This window comes from Dama dama, chromosome 16, assembly GCF_033118175.1.
Source record: "Dama dama isolate Ldn47 chromosome 16, ASM3311817v1, whole genome shotgun sequence".
NCBI classification, from domain to species: Eukaryota; Metazoa; Chordata; class Mammalia; order Artiodactyla; family Cervidae; genus Dama; species Dama dama.
In genome coordinates, this window is record NC_083696.1 from 35,284,233 (window position 1) to 35,303,845 (window position 19,613).

The following is a 19,613-nucleotide window of genomic DNA, read 5'->3' on the forward strand; positions in this document are numbered from 1 at the left end:
AGGTGCGTTCCTCTCGCTTAGAACATCGCGAGATTTTCATTTCAGTGGAACGATTGGTTGAAGGGCGGAAAGTGAGAGTTACGCCCACTGTTTCATCGGGTTTCTGATTGGCCTTCTAGAAGAGAAGGCGGTCCACGTCCACGCGTTCCCTCGATGCTCATTGGTGGACGGTGTGGGACTGCCGGCGCGCGGGCGTCGGCGCGGGCGTTCGAACCGGCGCTTGGGGGCGTTGCCATGGGGATGAGGCCTGGCCGCAGGCTCCAGCTTGTGAGCTGAGAGGGTTCCAGTCGCCCGCCTTGGGGCTTTCTCCTCTCAGCGTTGTCTTCAGTCTTCAGACAAGGTTGACCGAGGAGGAATTTGGAAGCCTCCGAGGTGAGAAATGGCGGAAGAGAATCAAGGCGGGTTGGCCTGGTCGAGAGCCTTAGTGCATGCCTCTGCCGGAGAGGGTGAGCAGGGCGCCCGCCGAGCGCGTGAAGAGGCGGGCAGTTGTAAAGGAAACCGGGAGTTGACGTCTCCCGGTCGGCCGTTCACCCACTCGCCTACCCTTCTTCCCCACTTCTCCCGTGAAACTTTTTCTGAGTCTCGGAGTCTTGCTTTTGGACCCAAAGCCCTGACTGGAACCTCTCTTAGAGTGCTTCTGTTCTGCCTTGGGTTATTTGTGTACTTCCGTGAACCGCGTTCTTCTCCCTTCTCCCGTGTAATTCTGAAGTCTCTGAGGCAAGGCAAGCATCTTTCATGTTTCACACATAGATTTTTTAGGAAATATTTGTTGAGTTGAATTTAAGTCACCACAAATAGATTGGATTCCTCTTTATGCCCTGCCCCGTTTTTCCTCCCTTACAGAGATTATTTTTTAATTTTTATAGAACTAGGAAGAGGGCATTCTAATCTCATATGCACAAGGACCTGGAAGTTCACGGTTGGCCTTTCCACTCTGTGTGAAATGGAGAACTTTTTGGTTGCTTACTGGAACTCTTCCTACCTTATGGCTTTTAGTCTTGGTCTCCCAGTTTTTATTGAACTTTCTCTTAGTGTTGCTTAAAACAAACCCTTCTGTTGTTGCTGTATGCCAAGAGACATAATCTCAGTTTCTTAGTGACCCACAGCTATTGTCACATTTTCAGTGTGTTTTGGAAAACGTTTTATTTAAATCCTTTTCTCTTTTGTATTTGTATTCTGCTTGTAGTCTACTTGAGCACATATAACAGCTGCTCTGGTAGCCTTTCCATTTATCAGGTGTCCCTGATAGAATTGTATTACCAAGACTGTTGTTTCGTTTTTAACTCATAAGACTATATGTTGCCATTATGCTTTGTTGATTCTTATATCAAAATCATAGCTCAATGCTGACTTTAATAAAAGGATTGAAAAAAGTTAGGTATAGCAGCTCTGTTCTTAATTACTTTCCTGTGAAAGTTTGAGTAAAACCTTATAGTTAAGCCACAGACCTATGACATGTAATGGAAACCCGACTGGGGATTCAGAGTTTGGTTTTGGCTCTAACTCACTCACTATGGCTGGCTTTGCAGGTCATTTAGCTCTTTTAGATTTCTCTTTTTCCATGTGGAAAATCAAAAGGTTAAATTAGAAGTCCTGTGGCTCTATTATCAATTTAGTCAAGCAGTTGTTGGCAGGTAGAGATCACACACTCAGCCTTCCAGAGACCATACAGCTGGAGGTAATTAATAGCTACCATTATTGAGCATTTACCCTGTGAAAAGCACTGTATCAAGGGCTTTATATAAATATACATTTTTCTTAGCATAGTACAGTATGTACTACCCACATACCACTTCATTAAAGACTTTTGGTTTCTGTTGTTAATGAAAATCTTTAACTATTCATAGTATGGCCTTGGAGCAAACTAGGGTATGGTTCTCTTATCTTCCAATTGAGGAGGAATAGCAGTTTCTTTCTCTGGACTCCACTTTTGTTGTTGGTAAAGTGAGTTGAAATATTCTTCTCAGATCTCTTCACTTTAACTGATGAATTAATCCAGTTTCCTGTGCTCGCTCAGCAAACCTATTCATAATTTGTTCAGAGTAGGTCGTCAACAAATTTTGTTAAATGAGTGATGGATTTCTTCTTGTACTTTGAGTGTTGTAGTCATTATATACTTCCCAAGATGATGTCTCAAGGACTTCGATGTTCATCATCCTATTAAACAAGAAGACTTTTCTATAAGCATAATCTAATAGGTACCATTCATATTGGAAAAATTCAGTTTTCCACCAGTATGTCTTTTTTCCTGTGTAGGGAAAAACCACATGTGTCAGGGTTCCCCCTCCCCGCCAAAACAATTTTCTGTGACACCAGCTGGGTGTTCTACAATTTACCTCAATCCAGCACTGTTTACCTGGAGGTAGTGTCAGATCCTAGAGGTTAAGGGCTTAGTCCCACAAGACTGCTCCATACCACTTCAGACACCAGTCACAAGTGGTAAGTCCTCAGATACCCACAACTTCTGTCAGATTTGACTACGAATTGGAAGTTCGCAAGCCCCCTCCTCAGGTTCAGTTAATTTGCTACAGCAGCTCCCAGAACTCAGAGAAACGCTGATGTTTACCAGGATGTTAAAGGATATGATAAAGGATTCAGATAACAGTCAGATGAAGAGGTCCATAGGGCATGGTCTTGGGAAGGTTTCAAGTGCAGGAGCTTCTGTGCCTATGGAGTTGGGATGTGTCACCCTCTCGGCGTGGATGAATACACCAACCCAAAAGCTCTCTGAACCCTGTCCTTTTGGGATTTTCACAGAGACTTCATCATACAGATGTGATGAGTTATTAACTCCCCTGCCAGCCCTTCCCCCATCTCTGGAGACTAGGAGGTAGTGGCTGAAAAATTCTAAGCTTCTCTTTGTGGTTTAGTCTTTCTATCCAGGAGCTGACCCAGAGCTGCCACTAAGAGATACTCCTAGTGCTGTTATTGCTTGGGAAATTACAAGGGTTTTAGAAGCTCTGTGCCAGGATCTCAAGGCAGAGACCAATGTATAGCTTCTATTCTTACTCTTGGGGTTTTTTTTTTTTTTTTTTTTTTTTTAGTGCTTATGTTATTTGATTGCTTATTTAGCACTTTATTACATTATCCCAGCTAATCCTCACAAAAGCAAAAAATCTCTTCCAAGTCACTATCATTTTCTGCCTGTTTAACTGCAGTAGCTTCCCACTGATCTCCCTCCCTCCATTTCTGCCCGTTCTCTGCGATCCATTCCACCACAGAACTGACAAAGTAATCTTTAAAGATCATGTCCTTTCCCCTGCTTAAGATCCTCCAAAGACTTCCTGCTTCACTTTAAATTCCAGACACCTTTATGTGGCCCACTGGACTGCATTTGATCTGTCCCCTACCTTTCTGTTGTCATCTCATATAACTTTCTCTTTCATCTACTGTGCTAGAGCCAAACTGATCTTCTCTTGATTGCTTGCTCATGTCATGCTTTAGGGCAACTTTAGGGCCAGTGTGTTTGCCTGGTATGTTCTTTCTCTTGATCTTTACATAAATGACTCCTTCACATTATTTCAGATTTCACCTCAAATATTCTCTTCTGAATGAAGTCTTCTCTGATCATCCAATGTCGAAGTAGAATCTTCATCCTGCTTTATTTTTTTCATCACACTTGTCACTATCTGAAATTATCTTGCTTATTTGATTATTGATTATCTCCTTCCATTAAAATAATAGCACCTTGAGGGCAGTGACCTTACCTGTTTTGTTCCTCAATGTTTAGAAAGAGCCTAGCTCATAAAAGACCTTCAAGCTATTTCTTGAGTGACTAGATGAAAGGTTTTTGTTACTGTGACCATAGCTTTGTCCATAGCAATTTGTTTGTGTGATAGGAACTTCTTTCATTTTCTTGCTCAGAAGTAGTGAGTCAAGACACCAACTCTGCTATAGTTTTCCTAAGTAATCAAACTATGCCTGATACAAAAGTTTTACTACTGGTGACTGCAAGTGGTATCAAATGCTTTTTTATAGTTTTAAAAATAGTGCAGGGATATTTATGCATTGAATAATTATTGTATGTTTATTATTCCCAGGACTCTTTAGGTTCTAGGGATAAAAAGATTAATAAGACACATTCCTTGACCACAAGATGCTATTCTAGTGAAGGAAATAGACATACTCATAGATAATTATAACAATGTAGCTTCAATAATAAAAATATGCAAAAAGTATGATACGAACATAGAAGGGAAATCCAGCCACATATGGGGAGACCAGAAAAAACTCATTTGTATTTTAATCAGTGGGTAAGAGAAAGTTAAAATGAGGTTCGATGAGAGTCAGAGGAGCCCATTTAAGAGTACAGTGTGAATAAATGCAAAGATAACAGTCTAAGAAGTTGACTGAACTGAGGAGTGAGGTGGGGAGAGGAATGGGCTAGACTGTAGACCTTGTTGTTGTGTCTGACTCTTTGCGGTCCCCTGGACTGACCCATACCAGGCTTCCCTGTCTTGTACTATCAGTTTGCTCAAACTCATGTCCATTGAGTCAGTGATGCCGTCCAACCATTTCATCCTCTGTTGCCCCCTTCTGCCCTCAATCTTTCCCAGCATCAGAAGCTTTGTAGGACATGCTAACGAGCTTGGATTTTGGCCTTTAGATAGGTGACAGGATGCCACTGAAAGGTTTTAAATAAGGGAGCAGCATGGTCATAACTATGCTCTCAAAATAATGATCTGGTTCTCTAGTGCAGTCGATGGCTTGGAGGGGGCAAAACTGGAGGTGAGGAGAGCAGTTAAGAGGCATGTGATGATCTAGGTGAACCACCATCTGAGGCTGAACCATTCTTGTGGTAGTAGGAATGAGAATATCTAAGGGGAGATGTGACAGATACTTAGATTAAATTGACTGGACCTGTTGATTAGGTTTGGGATTAAAGGAGAAGGAATCTAAAGATGCTTCCCAGTTTAGCTCTGAGTGACTAGATGGTATTTTGTCACTTACCTCACCCCAACCCCCACTTCTCCAAGGCACAGAGAAATGGAGGAACAGATTTCGTGGGGAATGAGTTTAGTTATTGACAAATAGTTGGAATGTTCACTCTTGAGGGATTTTTGATGATTATACCTGCATATTTTTGCTGCAGGTTGGAGGAAAAGATATCTGTAAGATGGTTAGTTTTATTGTGAGGTGAGATAAAGTTACACTGAAATTCTGAAAGTAGCTGGTTAATAATATTGCACGATATTCAGGCCAAAACGACTAGAAGAGTTTTCACAAGCAATGAGGAGCAGTAGTGTGTCTTTTATAGTCTTTTAAGTTACCTGCTTATGTTGAGATTTGATTGGTTAGAACTAGTGGTATAGAGTTGTGTAGCCAACATACAGATATCTTATTGCTGTCAAAACAAATTCATATAGCTGTTTTTAATAAATTATCTCTGCATTGGTTTCATTTATATAAAGCGAGGTGATAATTGCCATCTCTCATAAAAAGTCTTCCAGGATTAATCAAGTAGCATAATTAATTCAGTTCAGTTCAGTTGCTCAGTTGTGTCCCACTCTTTGAGACCGCATGGACTGCAGTACACCAGGCCTTCCTGTCCACCACCAACTTCCAGAGTTTACTCAAACTTATGTCCATTGAGTCAGTGATGCCATCCAGCCATCTCATCCTCTGTTGTCCCCTTCTCCTCCCACCTTCAGTCTTTCCCAGCATCAGATCCCAGTGAATGGAATTGTTTTAATTGTCCTTTGTTTTCTCAGCATCGTTCCTTTAGAAATTATTTCTGGTGCCATTGTGGTAATAGTTCCCAAGAGAGTATAACCCTGAGTAAAAGAAATCTCTTATCATGTTAGTAATTTATAAAACTGTAATCGTTATTTTTCTACAACAATATCTTTATAGAAAACCATAACTATATATTACATAAAGTTATTTAACAGTAAACAATATAACTATATTGTAATAGCTATTAACCATGTGGGATATATTTTATGATAAGTATTTTATAACTGCCAAATGGCAACAAATCTGAAAGTGACCAACATCTACAATTGGATTGTACGTGTGTGCTGTCTCTTCAGTGGTGTCCAACTCTGTGCGACCCCGTGGACTTTAGCCCGCCAGGCTTCTCTGTCCATGGGATTCTCCAGGCTTGAATACTGGAGTGGGTTTCCATGCCCTCCTCCAGGCATCTTCCCAACCCAAAGATCAAACCCATGTCTCTTACATCTCCTGCATTGGCAGGTAAGTTTTTTACCACTGGCACCATCACAATTGGATTAGGCCAAGGTTTAAAAAATAAAACACTGAGTTTAAACCCTATATTGGTTACCACCTGTTCCAGGGAATTATTTCAAAATTAAACCTCTATATTTAGAGAGAGCAATACTTGCACTGTTTTAAAATAACTGAGTCCAACAGTTTAGTTATGCTTAGAAACTTAGAAATTTTAAAGTGTCATAGTGGGGCTCTTGAATGAAATTGCGGTAATTGCAAAGCATTAGCTACTTAACCATAAACCTTGAAACTTTTTTTTTTCAGTTGCAAAAATAATCTTTCACAAAGTACTTTTGGGTATAACTCATATGATTTGTATCCCAAAATTCACATTTAGCCTTAAGAGTTACATTAGGAATCATATATTTTTATCCCTTTGCAGCTGTTGTTTTAAGCAGGTGTCTAGTATCCCTTTCTTAAGACCAGTGGTCTATAGATAGAACAATATCTGGAGCTTGAAATAACTTAATTCTCTTGTTGGAGGAAGAGTATATACTCTACTAGCCACCCTTTAACCTCCCACTGGCAATATTGAATTCTTGTGTTCTTAATTAGGGATCTTATGCCTATTGTAGGGTACACAAACGTCTTAATGCAGTTTCATTGAGAATATTGGATTTGTGTTGTATCCGGTTACTAACAGTACTGTGTGACTTTGTTTTTTAAAGTGATCATTATTACCTAGGGCCAGATGGATTGATGGTTTAGTACTACACATACTAAAAAGGCATTTACTAAAAGGCTTTGAAACTTTATGGGTGAGTTGTATGGTATATGAATTGTATCTCAATACAGTTGTTATCTAGATAAGTATTTTTTAAGTGGCTATTGTCACAATTTAGGGGAACTCAGATAAAGAAATACTTCTTGGCAGTCAGAAGCTATTTTAGTCCTTGTATAATATTTCACATCACCTCTGTATTAATGAGAGCATGTAGTATGTTCTAATGCCTGCTGACCTGCCTGTGGAGTCCTTTTCTTTCAGAAACAGTATATTCATTTAAAACATATATAACTCAGTAAGTAGAAAATGGAAAATAGTAAGGTGTTTGAAAAGACCACTGAGGTTTAGCCTATCAAAGCTGTGTGACCTTAGGCAAGTCACTTAATCATTCAGAGCCTCAGATACCATATAAAATGAAGGTGTTGGAGCAGATCCTAGTTCTCAAACTCTGATGTACACAGGGCTAACCAATTAATGGAAATGAATAAAGTTGGTGGGTATAAAGAAATAGGGAGCAGGGGGACTATGGTGTATAGGGTAATATATGTCCTTCTAAAGAGTAGAGCCATAACTTAATTTTAATTGTTCCTGCTTCTTAAATATTGCAATTTAAAAAAATTTTAAACATTCAAGCCAGACTACAAGATGTGAGGAAATCCTTCATGGGCCTAGTATTATAGACTTTGTTGTTATTGTTCAGTCTCCCAGTCTTGTCCAGCTCTTTGCAAACCATTGGGCTACAGCACGCCAGGCCTCCCTGTCCTTCAACCACCTCCCAAAGTTTGCCCAAGTTCATGTCCATTGCATTAGTGATGCCGTCCAGCCATCTCATCCTCTGATGCCCTAGATCAGCTATAAACAGGATGATCTCTGTTGACCGGGAAAGCTGTAGGATTCTTTTTTCCCCCCTTAATATAAATATTATGTGATACATTCCAAAGGGTATTATGAAGCATATATATGTAAGTTACGAAGCATAATACAAAATGAATAAATGTCTAAGACCTAGCAGATAATGTCCTGTATTCTCTTCTGTTCACCACTTTCTTGCTCTTCCATCGGAAATAGCCATTATCCTACATTTTCTATTTTGATGCTTAAATAATGCAGTGGATTTGCTTGCTTTTGAAGCCTTCAGTTCAGTTCAGTCGCTGTGTTGTTTCCAACTCTGCGACCCCATGAGCTGCAGCATGCTAGGCCTCCCTGTCCAACACCAACTTCGGAGTTTACCCAAACTCATGTCCATTGAGTCGGTGATGCCATCCAACCATCTCATCCTCTGTCATCCCCTTCTCCTCCTGCCCTCAATCTTTCCCAGCATCAGGGTCTTTTCCAATGAGTCAGCTCTTCACATCAGGTGGCCAAAGTATTGGAGTTTTAGCTTCAACATCAGTCCTTCCAGTGAATATTCAGGACTGATTTCCTTTAGAACTGACTGGTTGGATCTCCTTGCAGTCTAAGGGACTCTTTAAGAGTCCTCTCCAACACCAGAGTTCAAAAGCATCAATTCTTCGGCGCTCAGCTTTCTTTATAGTCCAACTCTCACAACCATACATGACCACTGGAAAAACCATAGCCTTGACTAGATGTACCTTTGTTGGCAGAGTAATGTCTCTGCTTTTTAATATGCTGTCTAGGTTGGTCATAACTTTCCTTCCAAGGAGTAAGCGTCTTTTAATTTCATGGCTGCAGTCACCATCTGCAGTGATTTTGGAGCCCAAATAAAGTCAGCCACTGTTTCCCCATCTATTTGCCATGAAGTGATGGGACCGGATGCCATGATCTTAGTTTTCTGAATGTTGAGCTTTAAGCCAACTTTTTGACTCTCCTCTTTCACTTTCATCAAGAGGCTCTTTAGTTCTTCTTCACTTTCTGCCATAAGGGTGGTATCGTCTGCGTATCTGAGGTTATTGATGTTTCTCCCGGCAATCTTGATTCCAGCTTGTGCTTCATCCAGCCCAGCATTTCTCTGCATATAAGTTAAATAAGCAGGGTGACAATATACTGCCTCCTTTTTCTATTTGGAACCAGTCTGTTGTTCCATGTCCAGTTCTAACTGTTGCTTCCTGACCTGTGTATAGTTTTCTCAAGAGGCAGGTCAGGTGGTCTGGTATTCCCATCTCTTTCAGAATTTTCCACAGTTTATTGTGATCCACACAGTCAAAGGCTTTGGCATAGCCTTAGGAAAAGGAACATTGTTTTCTGGGATTTCTTTTTTTCCTCATGATGTTTCTGAGATTTGACAAGTTGTTTAGTATAGTTTGTTCTCTTACCACTATTGTATAATGTTCCATTGTTTGAATATACCCAAGTTTATTTATCCTCCTGCCAGTGGGCATTCAGGTTATTTTGTTTTTGGCTTTTGTGAACAGTGCTGCTCTGAACATTTTCTGTGTGTGCCTCATGAAGCTCATGTGCAGAGGTTTTTCTAAGGAATATACCTAAGAGTTGAGTTGCCTTGGTTGTAGGCTATAAAAACACTCAACTTTGTAAGATAATGCCACACAGTTTTTCAGTGTTGTTTACCCCCATTATTCTTTGTTCTGAATGTTCTCCATAACTCTGCCTTCTTTAATTTGTTTTCTCTTCTTCCACACCTTTTTCCCCTTAGTGAAGATAACCTGCCTCACTGCACCTTATTTTCTTTTTCTAGAAAGCCGCATGTTCTCTGCCATTTCATTTAAAACGTTTCCTCTAACATAATCCGATCATATTTAGAAGTAAATATTACTCTTTTACAGTTACATTTTAAATAACTTCCTAAAAGTGCCCTTAAAAGGCTTTTCCATGCAGAATATTTATTTTTAAATTTAATGGTCTTTTAAAGAGCTTTGTAAGTTGTATTTGTCAGGTTTGATCTAGGAGTTCTGTTTACTGTGTGTGTTTTTTTAATTACCTCACAAATGATCTGGTTATTTCCAGCATTTGTGAACTTTTAGTTTCTGGGGTTGCTCAGGATAAATAATTTGAAATTTTGTTGTTTAATGGAGTGAATTTTTTTAAACTTGAGAACATGAATTATTTCTGAAATAAATTTGAATATTTTTCTTTTAAAAAGCTGTGACACACAAATGTTACCAACTTTTGTTTTTTCTACCATCAAAGTTACCCAAAGCCACATTTTAGTTTCCTCTTCATTGTGTTCTTTATAACAAAAATAAATACCCCTTTAAAGAATTGTTCAGTTAAACATTATAAAGATAACAGATTATTTGATACTATGAAATACATGGAAAAATGAATCAGGTTTCCTTTTGTTTTAAACAGGGCGATTTATTTAAAATAAGTGAGGGTAGAGTTCCTAATATTCTTAATAAAATGAAACTGGCTTTAGTTTATGCATTATGAGGCTTATATTGAATTACTTCTTAAAAACTATGGCCATAAACACCCACCTGGAACATGTTCGATATGCCCTTCTAATTTATTCAAACAAAGCTCTTGAGATTTTCATTCTGTGCTACAAGAGTCTAAAAAATAACTCAGCCTGTGCATTCTTAACAGCTCTTCACCACAGCTTAAATTTCCACAGAAACTTTCAATACATTTTCTTGATTTCTTCTGTGGTTAATTTTGTTTTTGTTAATGATAGAAGTAAATGTTTTAGGAGAAATGCTTTTCTCTTTTAGATGCTAGTGTAACATCTAAAATTTAATGATACTGGGTTTCTTTTTGGAGTGGTAAAAATGTTCTAAAATTGTGGTGATGGTTGCCACAACTCTGTGAACATACTAAAAACTATTGAATTGTACACTTTAAATGGGTGAGTTTTATGGTATGTAAATTATATCTCAAAAAAGTTATTAAAGTTTAATGATGATATGGGGGTGTATTGACACTTTTTTTCCTTTTTCTCTTTGATAATTTAAGTATTTGAAATGTCACATGAATTTCAGAAACTGAAAATAGCTTGGCTGCTTTAGAACTTGGGCAGTTTTCCCCCAGTTTTTCTGACTGACCAGGAATATATAGACCTTAGATTTAGGTTGTCTACTTTTATAGTGAGCAAAAACTTTTATTGGAAATATTGAATAGTCTTAAGGGACTTCCCTGGTGGTCCAGTGGCTAAGACTCTGGGCTCCTAATGCAGGGGCCGTGGGTTTGATCCTGGTCAGGGAACTAGACCCCACATGGCGCCACAAAGATCCCGTGTGCTGCAACTGAGACCTGGTGCAGCCAAACAAATAAATACTTTTTTAAAAAAAGAAAATTGAGATTTTGAATTGACATTTATACAATCAAGCAGCAGTAGATTGTGATACTTTCTTCAAACTTGTTTCACTATTCATTTTTCTGTTAAATTAGACTGATTTAAGAAAATTTTTCCTTATTAGCAGATGTCATTTAGGTCAGTGAAAAAAGAGCTATGAAAAATAGTATGATCATTTTAACTTTTTCCCAAAGGCCTAAGAAAGGAAAAATCCCCCAAATTTCAGTCTTTGTATGTTAAATAGATTTAAACTAACAGTGACACTAGATGATTTTATTTTATGAAAAATTGTAGAGAATACACTCGACATAGTGATGGAAAACAAATCAAAGATTTTGGGATCATGGGTGGAGGAGAGGATTGACTCCCAAGGGGCACTGGGAACTCTTGATGAGACTGTCTTGGTTGTATTGGTATTTTGATTGATATAGTGGTTACACTAGTATGTATTTGTCAGAACTTATGAAACTGTACTAAAATTGGTCTAGTTCGTTATACATAAATTATACCTTAGTATTTTGATATATAGCATCATCTAATAACTCTATATAATATATAGTAACTAGGTGTTTGGACTTCCCTGCTGGCGCAGTGGTAAAGAATCCACCTGTCAATGAAGGAGAGGAAAGTATTTGTACAGTTGTCATCGATGAAATAATACTAAGTTAGTAGAAGCCTACACATAGTACTACTATTATTTTGCAAGTGTAATTCCTCTACTTCCATACCTCTAATCTCTTACCTTTTGATTCTCTTACGTATTCAACTTTTTATCAATCAAATAATAGAAACCATCTTTTAATAGTTTTAAAAATCTTTAATATGATGTATCTGTTTCTAATAAGTCAACACTTCTTTTACATGCCAGGCACAGTGACCCAGTGCTGAATAAGAGCATGGCTCCATTTTTATGGAGTACTTTAAAACTTTCAAATTAGTTTTACATAAATATTTTATCACATCCTTTGAGAGGGGGAAATGAAACTCAGAGAAACTAAGTGATTTTGCCCAAGGTTACACAGCTAAACGATTGAGAGTTATCTGATTCCAAGTTCAGTTTCAGGCAGTTTAGGTGGGTAGAGTTACATAGTTTAGATAGATGAATGAAAAGTTTGAGGGGACATGTTAAATAGCTGGATCTTATCCACATCCTGGAATGTGAATCAGCTTCCTTAATTGTGTATAAAGTTGCATGAATTCCCCTTCCAGTTTATTTTCTCTGCCACCAGGATAAGAAAATTTGAATTTCTGCCAACTGGATTTCTTCCAAGACTCTATTTCTGATTGTTACCCCAACAGCTGAGACCTAGCCTTCTCTGGGTTTGTCACAAAGGAGCATTGTGCATACTTGTGGCATTGAACGTGAGTGGGCCCTCATGTAAAAACCTGCCCATCTGACCTCCATTCTTGATTTGCAGGGCATTTTCCTGGTGGTGGCAGCTGTGAGAGGTACCATGCTGCAGCACAGATCTGCAGGAGGCAGTCATTCTGCTGAGCAGGGTCCACAGTGGGCCTCTTAGGGGAACTGGCAGTGAGCTGTCTTTGTAGCTGCTTTTGACGGAGGCAACATGGAATAGTGCAAAGAACATGGGACTAGCCATGAGAAGACCTAAGTTTGAATCTGAGAACTGTTCCTTGAGAGCTGTGTTAAAACTTGGGCAACTCACTGATTCATTCTAGTCTTTTTCCTCCTGAGTAAAATGAGCGTGTGACATGTGCATTATGGATGAATCTGATAATCATTATACTAAATAAAAGGACCCAGATACAAAAGAGAATATATTGTATAATTCTATTTAATAAGCTTTCAGAAAAGCAAACATATATGTAATGACAGAAACATCATACAGATCAATTCAGTTCAGTTCAGTTGCTCAGTCATGTCTGACTCTTTACAACCCCATGGACTCAGCACACCAGGCTTTCCTGTGTATCACCGACTCCTGGAGCTTGCTCAAACTCCTGTCCATGGAGTAGGTGATGCTATCCAGCCATCTTATCATCTGCCGTCCCCTACTCTTCCTGCCTTCAATCTTTCCCAACATCAGGGTCTTTTCCAAGGACTCAGATCAGTGGTTGGCTAGGGCCAAGGGCAGAGGGGAGGATGGAGTGCAAAGAGATGTGAGGAATCTTGTGAGGGTGATGGAAATATTCTGTACTATAATTGCGGTGATGGTTTTACAGGTGTTTACAATGGTCAGAACTCATGGAATTGTACCCTGTCGTGCACTCACACCCAAAAGGAGATTTTTGAAGCTGTTTCAGAGCTTAATAAGAAAGAATTGAGGGAATTCCCCACCAGTCCATGGTTAGGACTCCATGCTTCCACTGCAGGGGACATAGGTTCTATCCGTGATAGGGAACTGAGCTCCTTGTGCCTTGTGGTTCACCAAAAAAAGAGAGAAAGAATTGAAATAGGTTTGGATTATTTACCATGGGTACAGGAGGAGAGAAAAACAACCCAGTGAAGTTACAGCTCATGTAACAGGGAAGCTCAGACACTGAACCAAGTCAACAGTCATCCACCTTGACTTCTAACCCATCTTTTATCAGTTTGCTATTTTTATCTGAATCTTTATAAACTACTAGTAGTAGGGGATGTTTAAAACTAGACACATTTCTTAAAATACTTGAAATACTTCATTTACTAAAAATTTTTATCTATATTCCGTTGTCTGGTCATTCCACTTTTTAGTGATCATTATATCCTATCACTTTTATGTTGAGGAACTCCATTGACATCCTTATTGTCACAGTGCGACAAAGGTGTCAGTGTTATATTTTTAACTTCAGTATGTAAGACGGGCTGCAAGAAATAAAATGGAAATGACTTGCCCTTCCCAGCCCCCAAATTCTCATCTTGTTTTCTATTAACGATTGTAAATGCCTCAATATCCTTCTTAATAAAGCCTTCCAGAAGCACAACTCATTGTTTGGAGTTGACACTGAAGTCAGAAATTGACCTAAAGAGAATATTTAGTAACTCAAATATGCAGTAGTTCAGTTCAGTTCAGTCACTCAGTCGTGTCCCAACTCTTTGCGACCCCGTGAACCACAGCACGCCAGGCCTCCCTGTCCATCACCAACTCCCGGAGTTTACCCAAACTCATGTCCATTGAGTCGGTGATGCCATCCAACCATCTCATCCTCTGTCATCCCCTTCTCCTCCTGCCCTCAATCTTTCCCAGCATCAGGGTCTTTTCCAATGAGTCAGCTCTTCACATCAGGTGGCCTAAGTATTGGAGTTTCAGCTTCAGCATCAGTACTTCCAATGAACACCCAGGACTCATCTCCTTTAGGATGGACTGGTTGGATGTCCTTGCAGTCCATGGGACTCTCAAGAGTCTTCTCCAACACCACAGTTCAAAAGCATCAATTCTTCGGCGCTCAGCTTTCTTTATAGTCCAACTCTCACATTCATCCATGACTACTTGAAAAACCATAACCTTGACTAGACAGACCTTTGTTGACAAAGTAATGTCTCTGCTTTTTAATATGCTGTCTAGGTTGGTCATAACTTTCCTTCCAAGGAGTAAGCGTCTTTTAATTTCATGGCTGCAGTCACCATCTGCCGTGATTTTGGAGCCCAAAAAATAAAGTCAGCCACTGTTTCCCCATCTATATGCCATGAAGTGATGGGACCGGATGCCATGATCTTAGTTTTCTGAATGTTGAGCTTTAAGCCAGCTTTTTCACTCTCTTCTTTTGCTTTCATCAAGAGGCTCTTTAGTTCTTCACTTTCTGCCATAAGGGTGGTATCGTCTGCGTATCTGAGGTTATTGATATTTCTCCCGGCAGTCTTGATTCCAGCTTGTGCTTCATACAGCCCTGTGTTTCTCATGATGTACTCTGCATATAAGTTAAATAAGCAGGGTGACAATATACAGCCTTGACTTACTCCTTTTTCTATTTGGAACCAGTCTGTTGTTCCATGTCCAGTTCTAACTGTTGCTTCCTGACCTGCACACAGCTTTCTCAAGAGGCAGGTCAGGTAGTCTGCCACTCCCATCCCTTTCAGAATTTTCCACAGTTTATTGTGGTCCACACAGCTAAAGGCTTTGGCATAGTCAATAAAGCAGAAATAGATGGTTTTGTGGAACTCTCTTGCTTTTTTGATGATCCAGCAAATGTTGGCAATTTGATCTCTGGTTCGTCTGCCTTTTCTAAAACCAGTTTGAACATCTGGAAGTTCACGGTTCACGTATTTCTGAAGCCTGGCTTGGAGAATTTTGAGCATTACTTTACTAGCATGTGAGATGAGTGCAGTTGTGCGGTAGCTTGAGCATTCTGTGGCATTGTCTTTCTTTGGGATTGGAATGAAGACTGACCTTTTCCAATCCTGTGGCCACTGCTGAGTTTTCCAAATTTGCTTTCATATTGAGTGCAGCACTTTCACAGCATCATCTTTTAGGATTTGAAATCCCTCCACTGGAATTCCATGACCTCCACTAGCTTTGTTCGTAGTGATGCTTCCTAAGGCCCACTTGACTTCACATTCCAGGATGTCTGGCTCTAGGTGAGTGATATGCAGTAAGTAGTGTCTATTCTAGATTAGCTGCTTGTGGCTGTGTAGAGTTCTTCCTTATCTCCAAAGGGAAGATAAAGGCCAGTGTGGTTGTGTTCATTCTTTTCCCTCTTTTGCTAATGCCCAGGCCCTCTCTGCTTAAGACAGGCATATATAACCTTTAGCTGGATGTGGGACAAAGGGCAGTTACTTCCAAAACAGAAATACATATTTCTTGAAAGAAACCTGATTTTAGATTTCAGCCAGGAAATATACAAGATGAAGCTCTTAAAGATTAAGACAATTGATTGAAACACTTGAAATATATAAAACCCATGAGTTAATAATGAATTTTAACTGCCCCCCCCCCCAAAAAAAAGGCAGATTTCCAAGAGAACTCATTGGAAACCATCCAAAATAACTAGGCCACTACTTAACTCTGAAAATTAGAAACTGGAAAGAAAGAATACTCTTATGCCTGCCTTCATGTGCAAACTCTACTTTGGATAATCAAATAGCCCTAGTTGTTAACAGAAAGTTTTTCTTTATAGGAAAATTCCAAAAAGAGTGATAGATTCAGAAAAACACCATTTTGCAACCCCAGTGAAATGATTGAGGCAGGTAACTGTCATCAGTGGATGAAACCATTGGATTAATTGGTTGATGAGAGTACTTTGCAATGAAGGAAGTCAGTCTGCCATTTGCAGACATTGTATGTTTTCTGGTGTGATAAACTGTGAAGCACATGGTAACACCTATGAAATATTTTTGCCCAAATTGTAGAACTTGATTCAAATATAGGGTTGCCAGATTAAGCCAGCATAAAATAGGACACTTAGTTAAATGTGAATTTCAGATGAACAATGAGGAATGTTTTTAGTGTAGTATATCCCATACTTAGGACATATTTGGTTTCTGTGTTAAGTCAGTGGAATATAAAGGAAAAAAGAAAGAATAGGGTACTGCCCTGTCAGACAAAAGGAGACATAACAATGAAATTCATGATCCTGGTTTTTATTCTGATTTGAACAAAAAAAATATTTTTGTAAAAAGATACTTTAAAATATATATGCATATTTAATATAAATAGAGATTTTCTTTTAGATAATTGGGTAAATTATATTATGGACTGAGTATAAGATACCAAAGAATTATTTTTAAACTTACTAGGTATAATAATGACACTAGGGTTACATAAGAAAATATCTGTTTAGAAAATTTAGAAGTGAAATGACATATCTAGGATTTACTTTTAAAATATTTCAGCAAAGAAAAGAAAGAATAGGAGAAGCAGGTGTGGGAAATTTTGATAACTGAAGAATCTATGGGTAGATAACATGGGAGTTCATGGTACAATTCTGTTTACTTTTGTGATGTTTGAAACTTTTTTAAGGAAAAGCATTTTAAAATGCTGTTGGTAGATCATTATTCCTGCTATTTGCCAGGCACTTAGTAAATGCTTTACAGAATCTCCATACTGCATAATGAATACATTCATAGAGTACTTTTTAAAAAATTTTATTTTTCTGATTGCAGTGGGTCTTCATTGATGTGCACAGGCTTTCTCTTATTGTGGTGAATGGAAGTTACTCTCAAGTGGTGCACGGGCTTCTCATTGAGGTGGCTTCTCCTGTTGCAGAGCGCAGACTCTAGAGTGTGCAGGCTTCAGTAGTTGTGGATCTTGGGCTCTAGAGCACAGGCTCAGTAGTCATGGTACACGGGCTTAGTTGCTCCATGGTGTGTGGAATCTTCTTGAACCGGGATCAAACCCGTGTCTCCTGCATTGGGAAGCAGATTCTTAACAACTGGACCACCAGGGAAGTCCCTGGTTTTTTTTTTTGTTTTCTTATGTATCTGGGATGGGGCTCAGGTATCTATATTTCTTAAAGTTCCTGGAGTGATTCTGATCATTATCCCAGAAGAAGAGAGGATCTGGACTTTTTGTGACATGGAAAGAAATGTGATACAAAGCATATCTATTTTTTAAATTTTTATTGGAGTATAGTTGATTCACAATGTTGTATTAGTTTTTGATATACAGCAAAGTGGATCACAGCCTTGTTGTGGTGAAGGGGCTTTCATAACTCAGTAAAGCTGTGAGCCATGCTGTGCAGGGCCACCCAGGACGGATGGGTCACAGTGAAGAGTTCTGACTGAACATCCAGTGGAGGAGGAGATGGCAACCCAGTCCAGTATTCTCGCTGCGAGAACATGAACAGTATATATAGGCAAAAAGATATGACGCTGGAAGATTACCTGACCCCTCAGGACGGAAGGTGTCCAGTATGCTACTGGGAAAGAACGGAGGGCAGTTACTAATAGCTCCAGATAGAATGAAGCAGCTGGGCCAAGAGGAAACAGCGCTCAGTTGTGGACGTGTCTGGTGGTGAAAGTAAAGTCTAATGTTATAAAGAACAATATTGCATAGGAACCTGGAATGTTAGGTCCATGAATCAAGGTGAATTGGACATGGTCAAGCAGGAGATGGCAAGGTTGAACATCAACATCTTTAGGAATCACTGAACTAAAATGGATGAGAATCGGCAAATTTAATTCAGATGACCATTATATTTACTACTGTGGGCAAGAATCCCTTAGAAGAAATGGAGTAGCCCACATAGTCAACAAAAGAATCTGAAATCCAGTGCTTGGGTGCAATCTCAAAAACAACAGAATGGTCTCATTTCGTTTCCAAGGTAAACCATTCAGTATTACAGTAATTCAAGTCTGTGCCCCAGCTACTGATGCTGAAGAAGCTGATGTTGAATGGTTCCATGAAGACCTATAAAACCTCTAGAACTGACACTAAAAAAAAGATGTCTGTGTAATCATAGGGGATTGAAAAGCAAAAATAGGAAGTCAAGAGATAACCCGGAATAACAAGCAAGTTTGGCCTTGAAGTACAAAATGAAGCAGGGCAAAGGCTAACAGAGTCTTGTTAAAAGAACATGCTCATCATACCAAACACCGTTTTCCAACAACACAAGAGACAGCTCTATACATGGACATCACCAGATGGTCAGTACCAAAATCAGATTGATTATGTTCTTTGTAGCCAAAGATAGAGAAATGCTATACACTTAGCAGGAACAAGACCTGGAGCTGACTGTGGCTCAGATCATGAGCTCCTCATTGAAAAATTCAGGCTTAAATTGAAGAAAGTAGGGAAAACCACTAGGCCATTAAGATATGACCTAAATCAAATCCCTTATTATTATACAATAGAGGTGACAGATTGATTCAAGGGATTAGATCTGGTAGACAGAGTGCCTGAAGAACTATGGACAGAGATTCATAACATTGTACAGGAGCCAGTGACCAAAAACATCCCCAAGAAAAAGAAATGCAAGAAGGTAAAGCAGTTGCCTGGGGAGGCTTTACAAATAGCTGAGGAAAGAACAGAAAGAAAAGGCAAGGGAGAAAGGGAAAGATTTACCCAGCTGAATACAGAGTTTCAGAGAATAGCAAGGAGAGATAAAAGGCCTTCTTCAATGAACAATGCAGAGAAATAGAGGAAAACAATAGAATGGGAAAGACTAAAGATCTCTATGAGAAAACTGGAGATATCAAGGGAACATTTCATGCAAGGATGAGCACGATAAAGGACAGAAACATTAAGGACCTAACAAAAGCAGAAGAGGTTAAGAAGAGGTGGCAAGAATACACAGAAGAACTATACAAAAATGGTCTTAATGACTTGGATAACCACGATGGTGTGATCACTCACCTAGAGCCAGACATCCTGGAATGTGAAGTCAAGTGGGCCTTCGGAAGCATCACTACGAACAAAACTAGAGGAGATGATGAAATTCCAGCTGAGCTATTTCAAATCCTAAACGATGATGCTGTTTAAGTGCTGCACTCAGTATGTTGGCAAATTTGGAAAACTCAACAGTGGCCACAGGACTGGAAAAGGTCAGTTTTCATTCCATTCTTTTTTTTTTTTT

At 39.2% G+C, this 19,613-nt stretch overlaps 1 protein-coding gene across 2 annotated transcripts in view; it reads left to right on the forward strand.

The window, feature by feature from the left end:
• The first annotated feature begins 219 nt into the window (after positions 1-219).
• Positions 220-19,613, forward strand: part of KIF24 (kinesin family member 24) — a 63,629-nt gene continuing 44,235 nt past the window's right edge. For both annotated transcript variants that reach the window (XM_061163792.1, XM_061163793.1), the window contains exon 1: positions 220-372. The gene's annotated coding sequence lies outside the window, so the exon portion shown is untranslated. The remainder of the gene's footprint in view (positions 373-19,613) is intronic.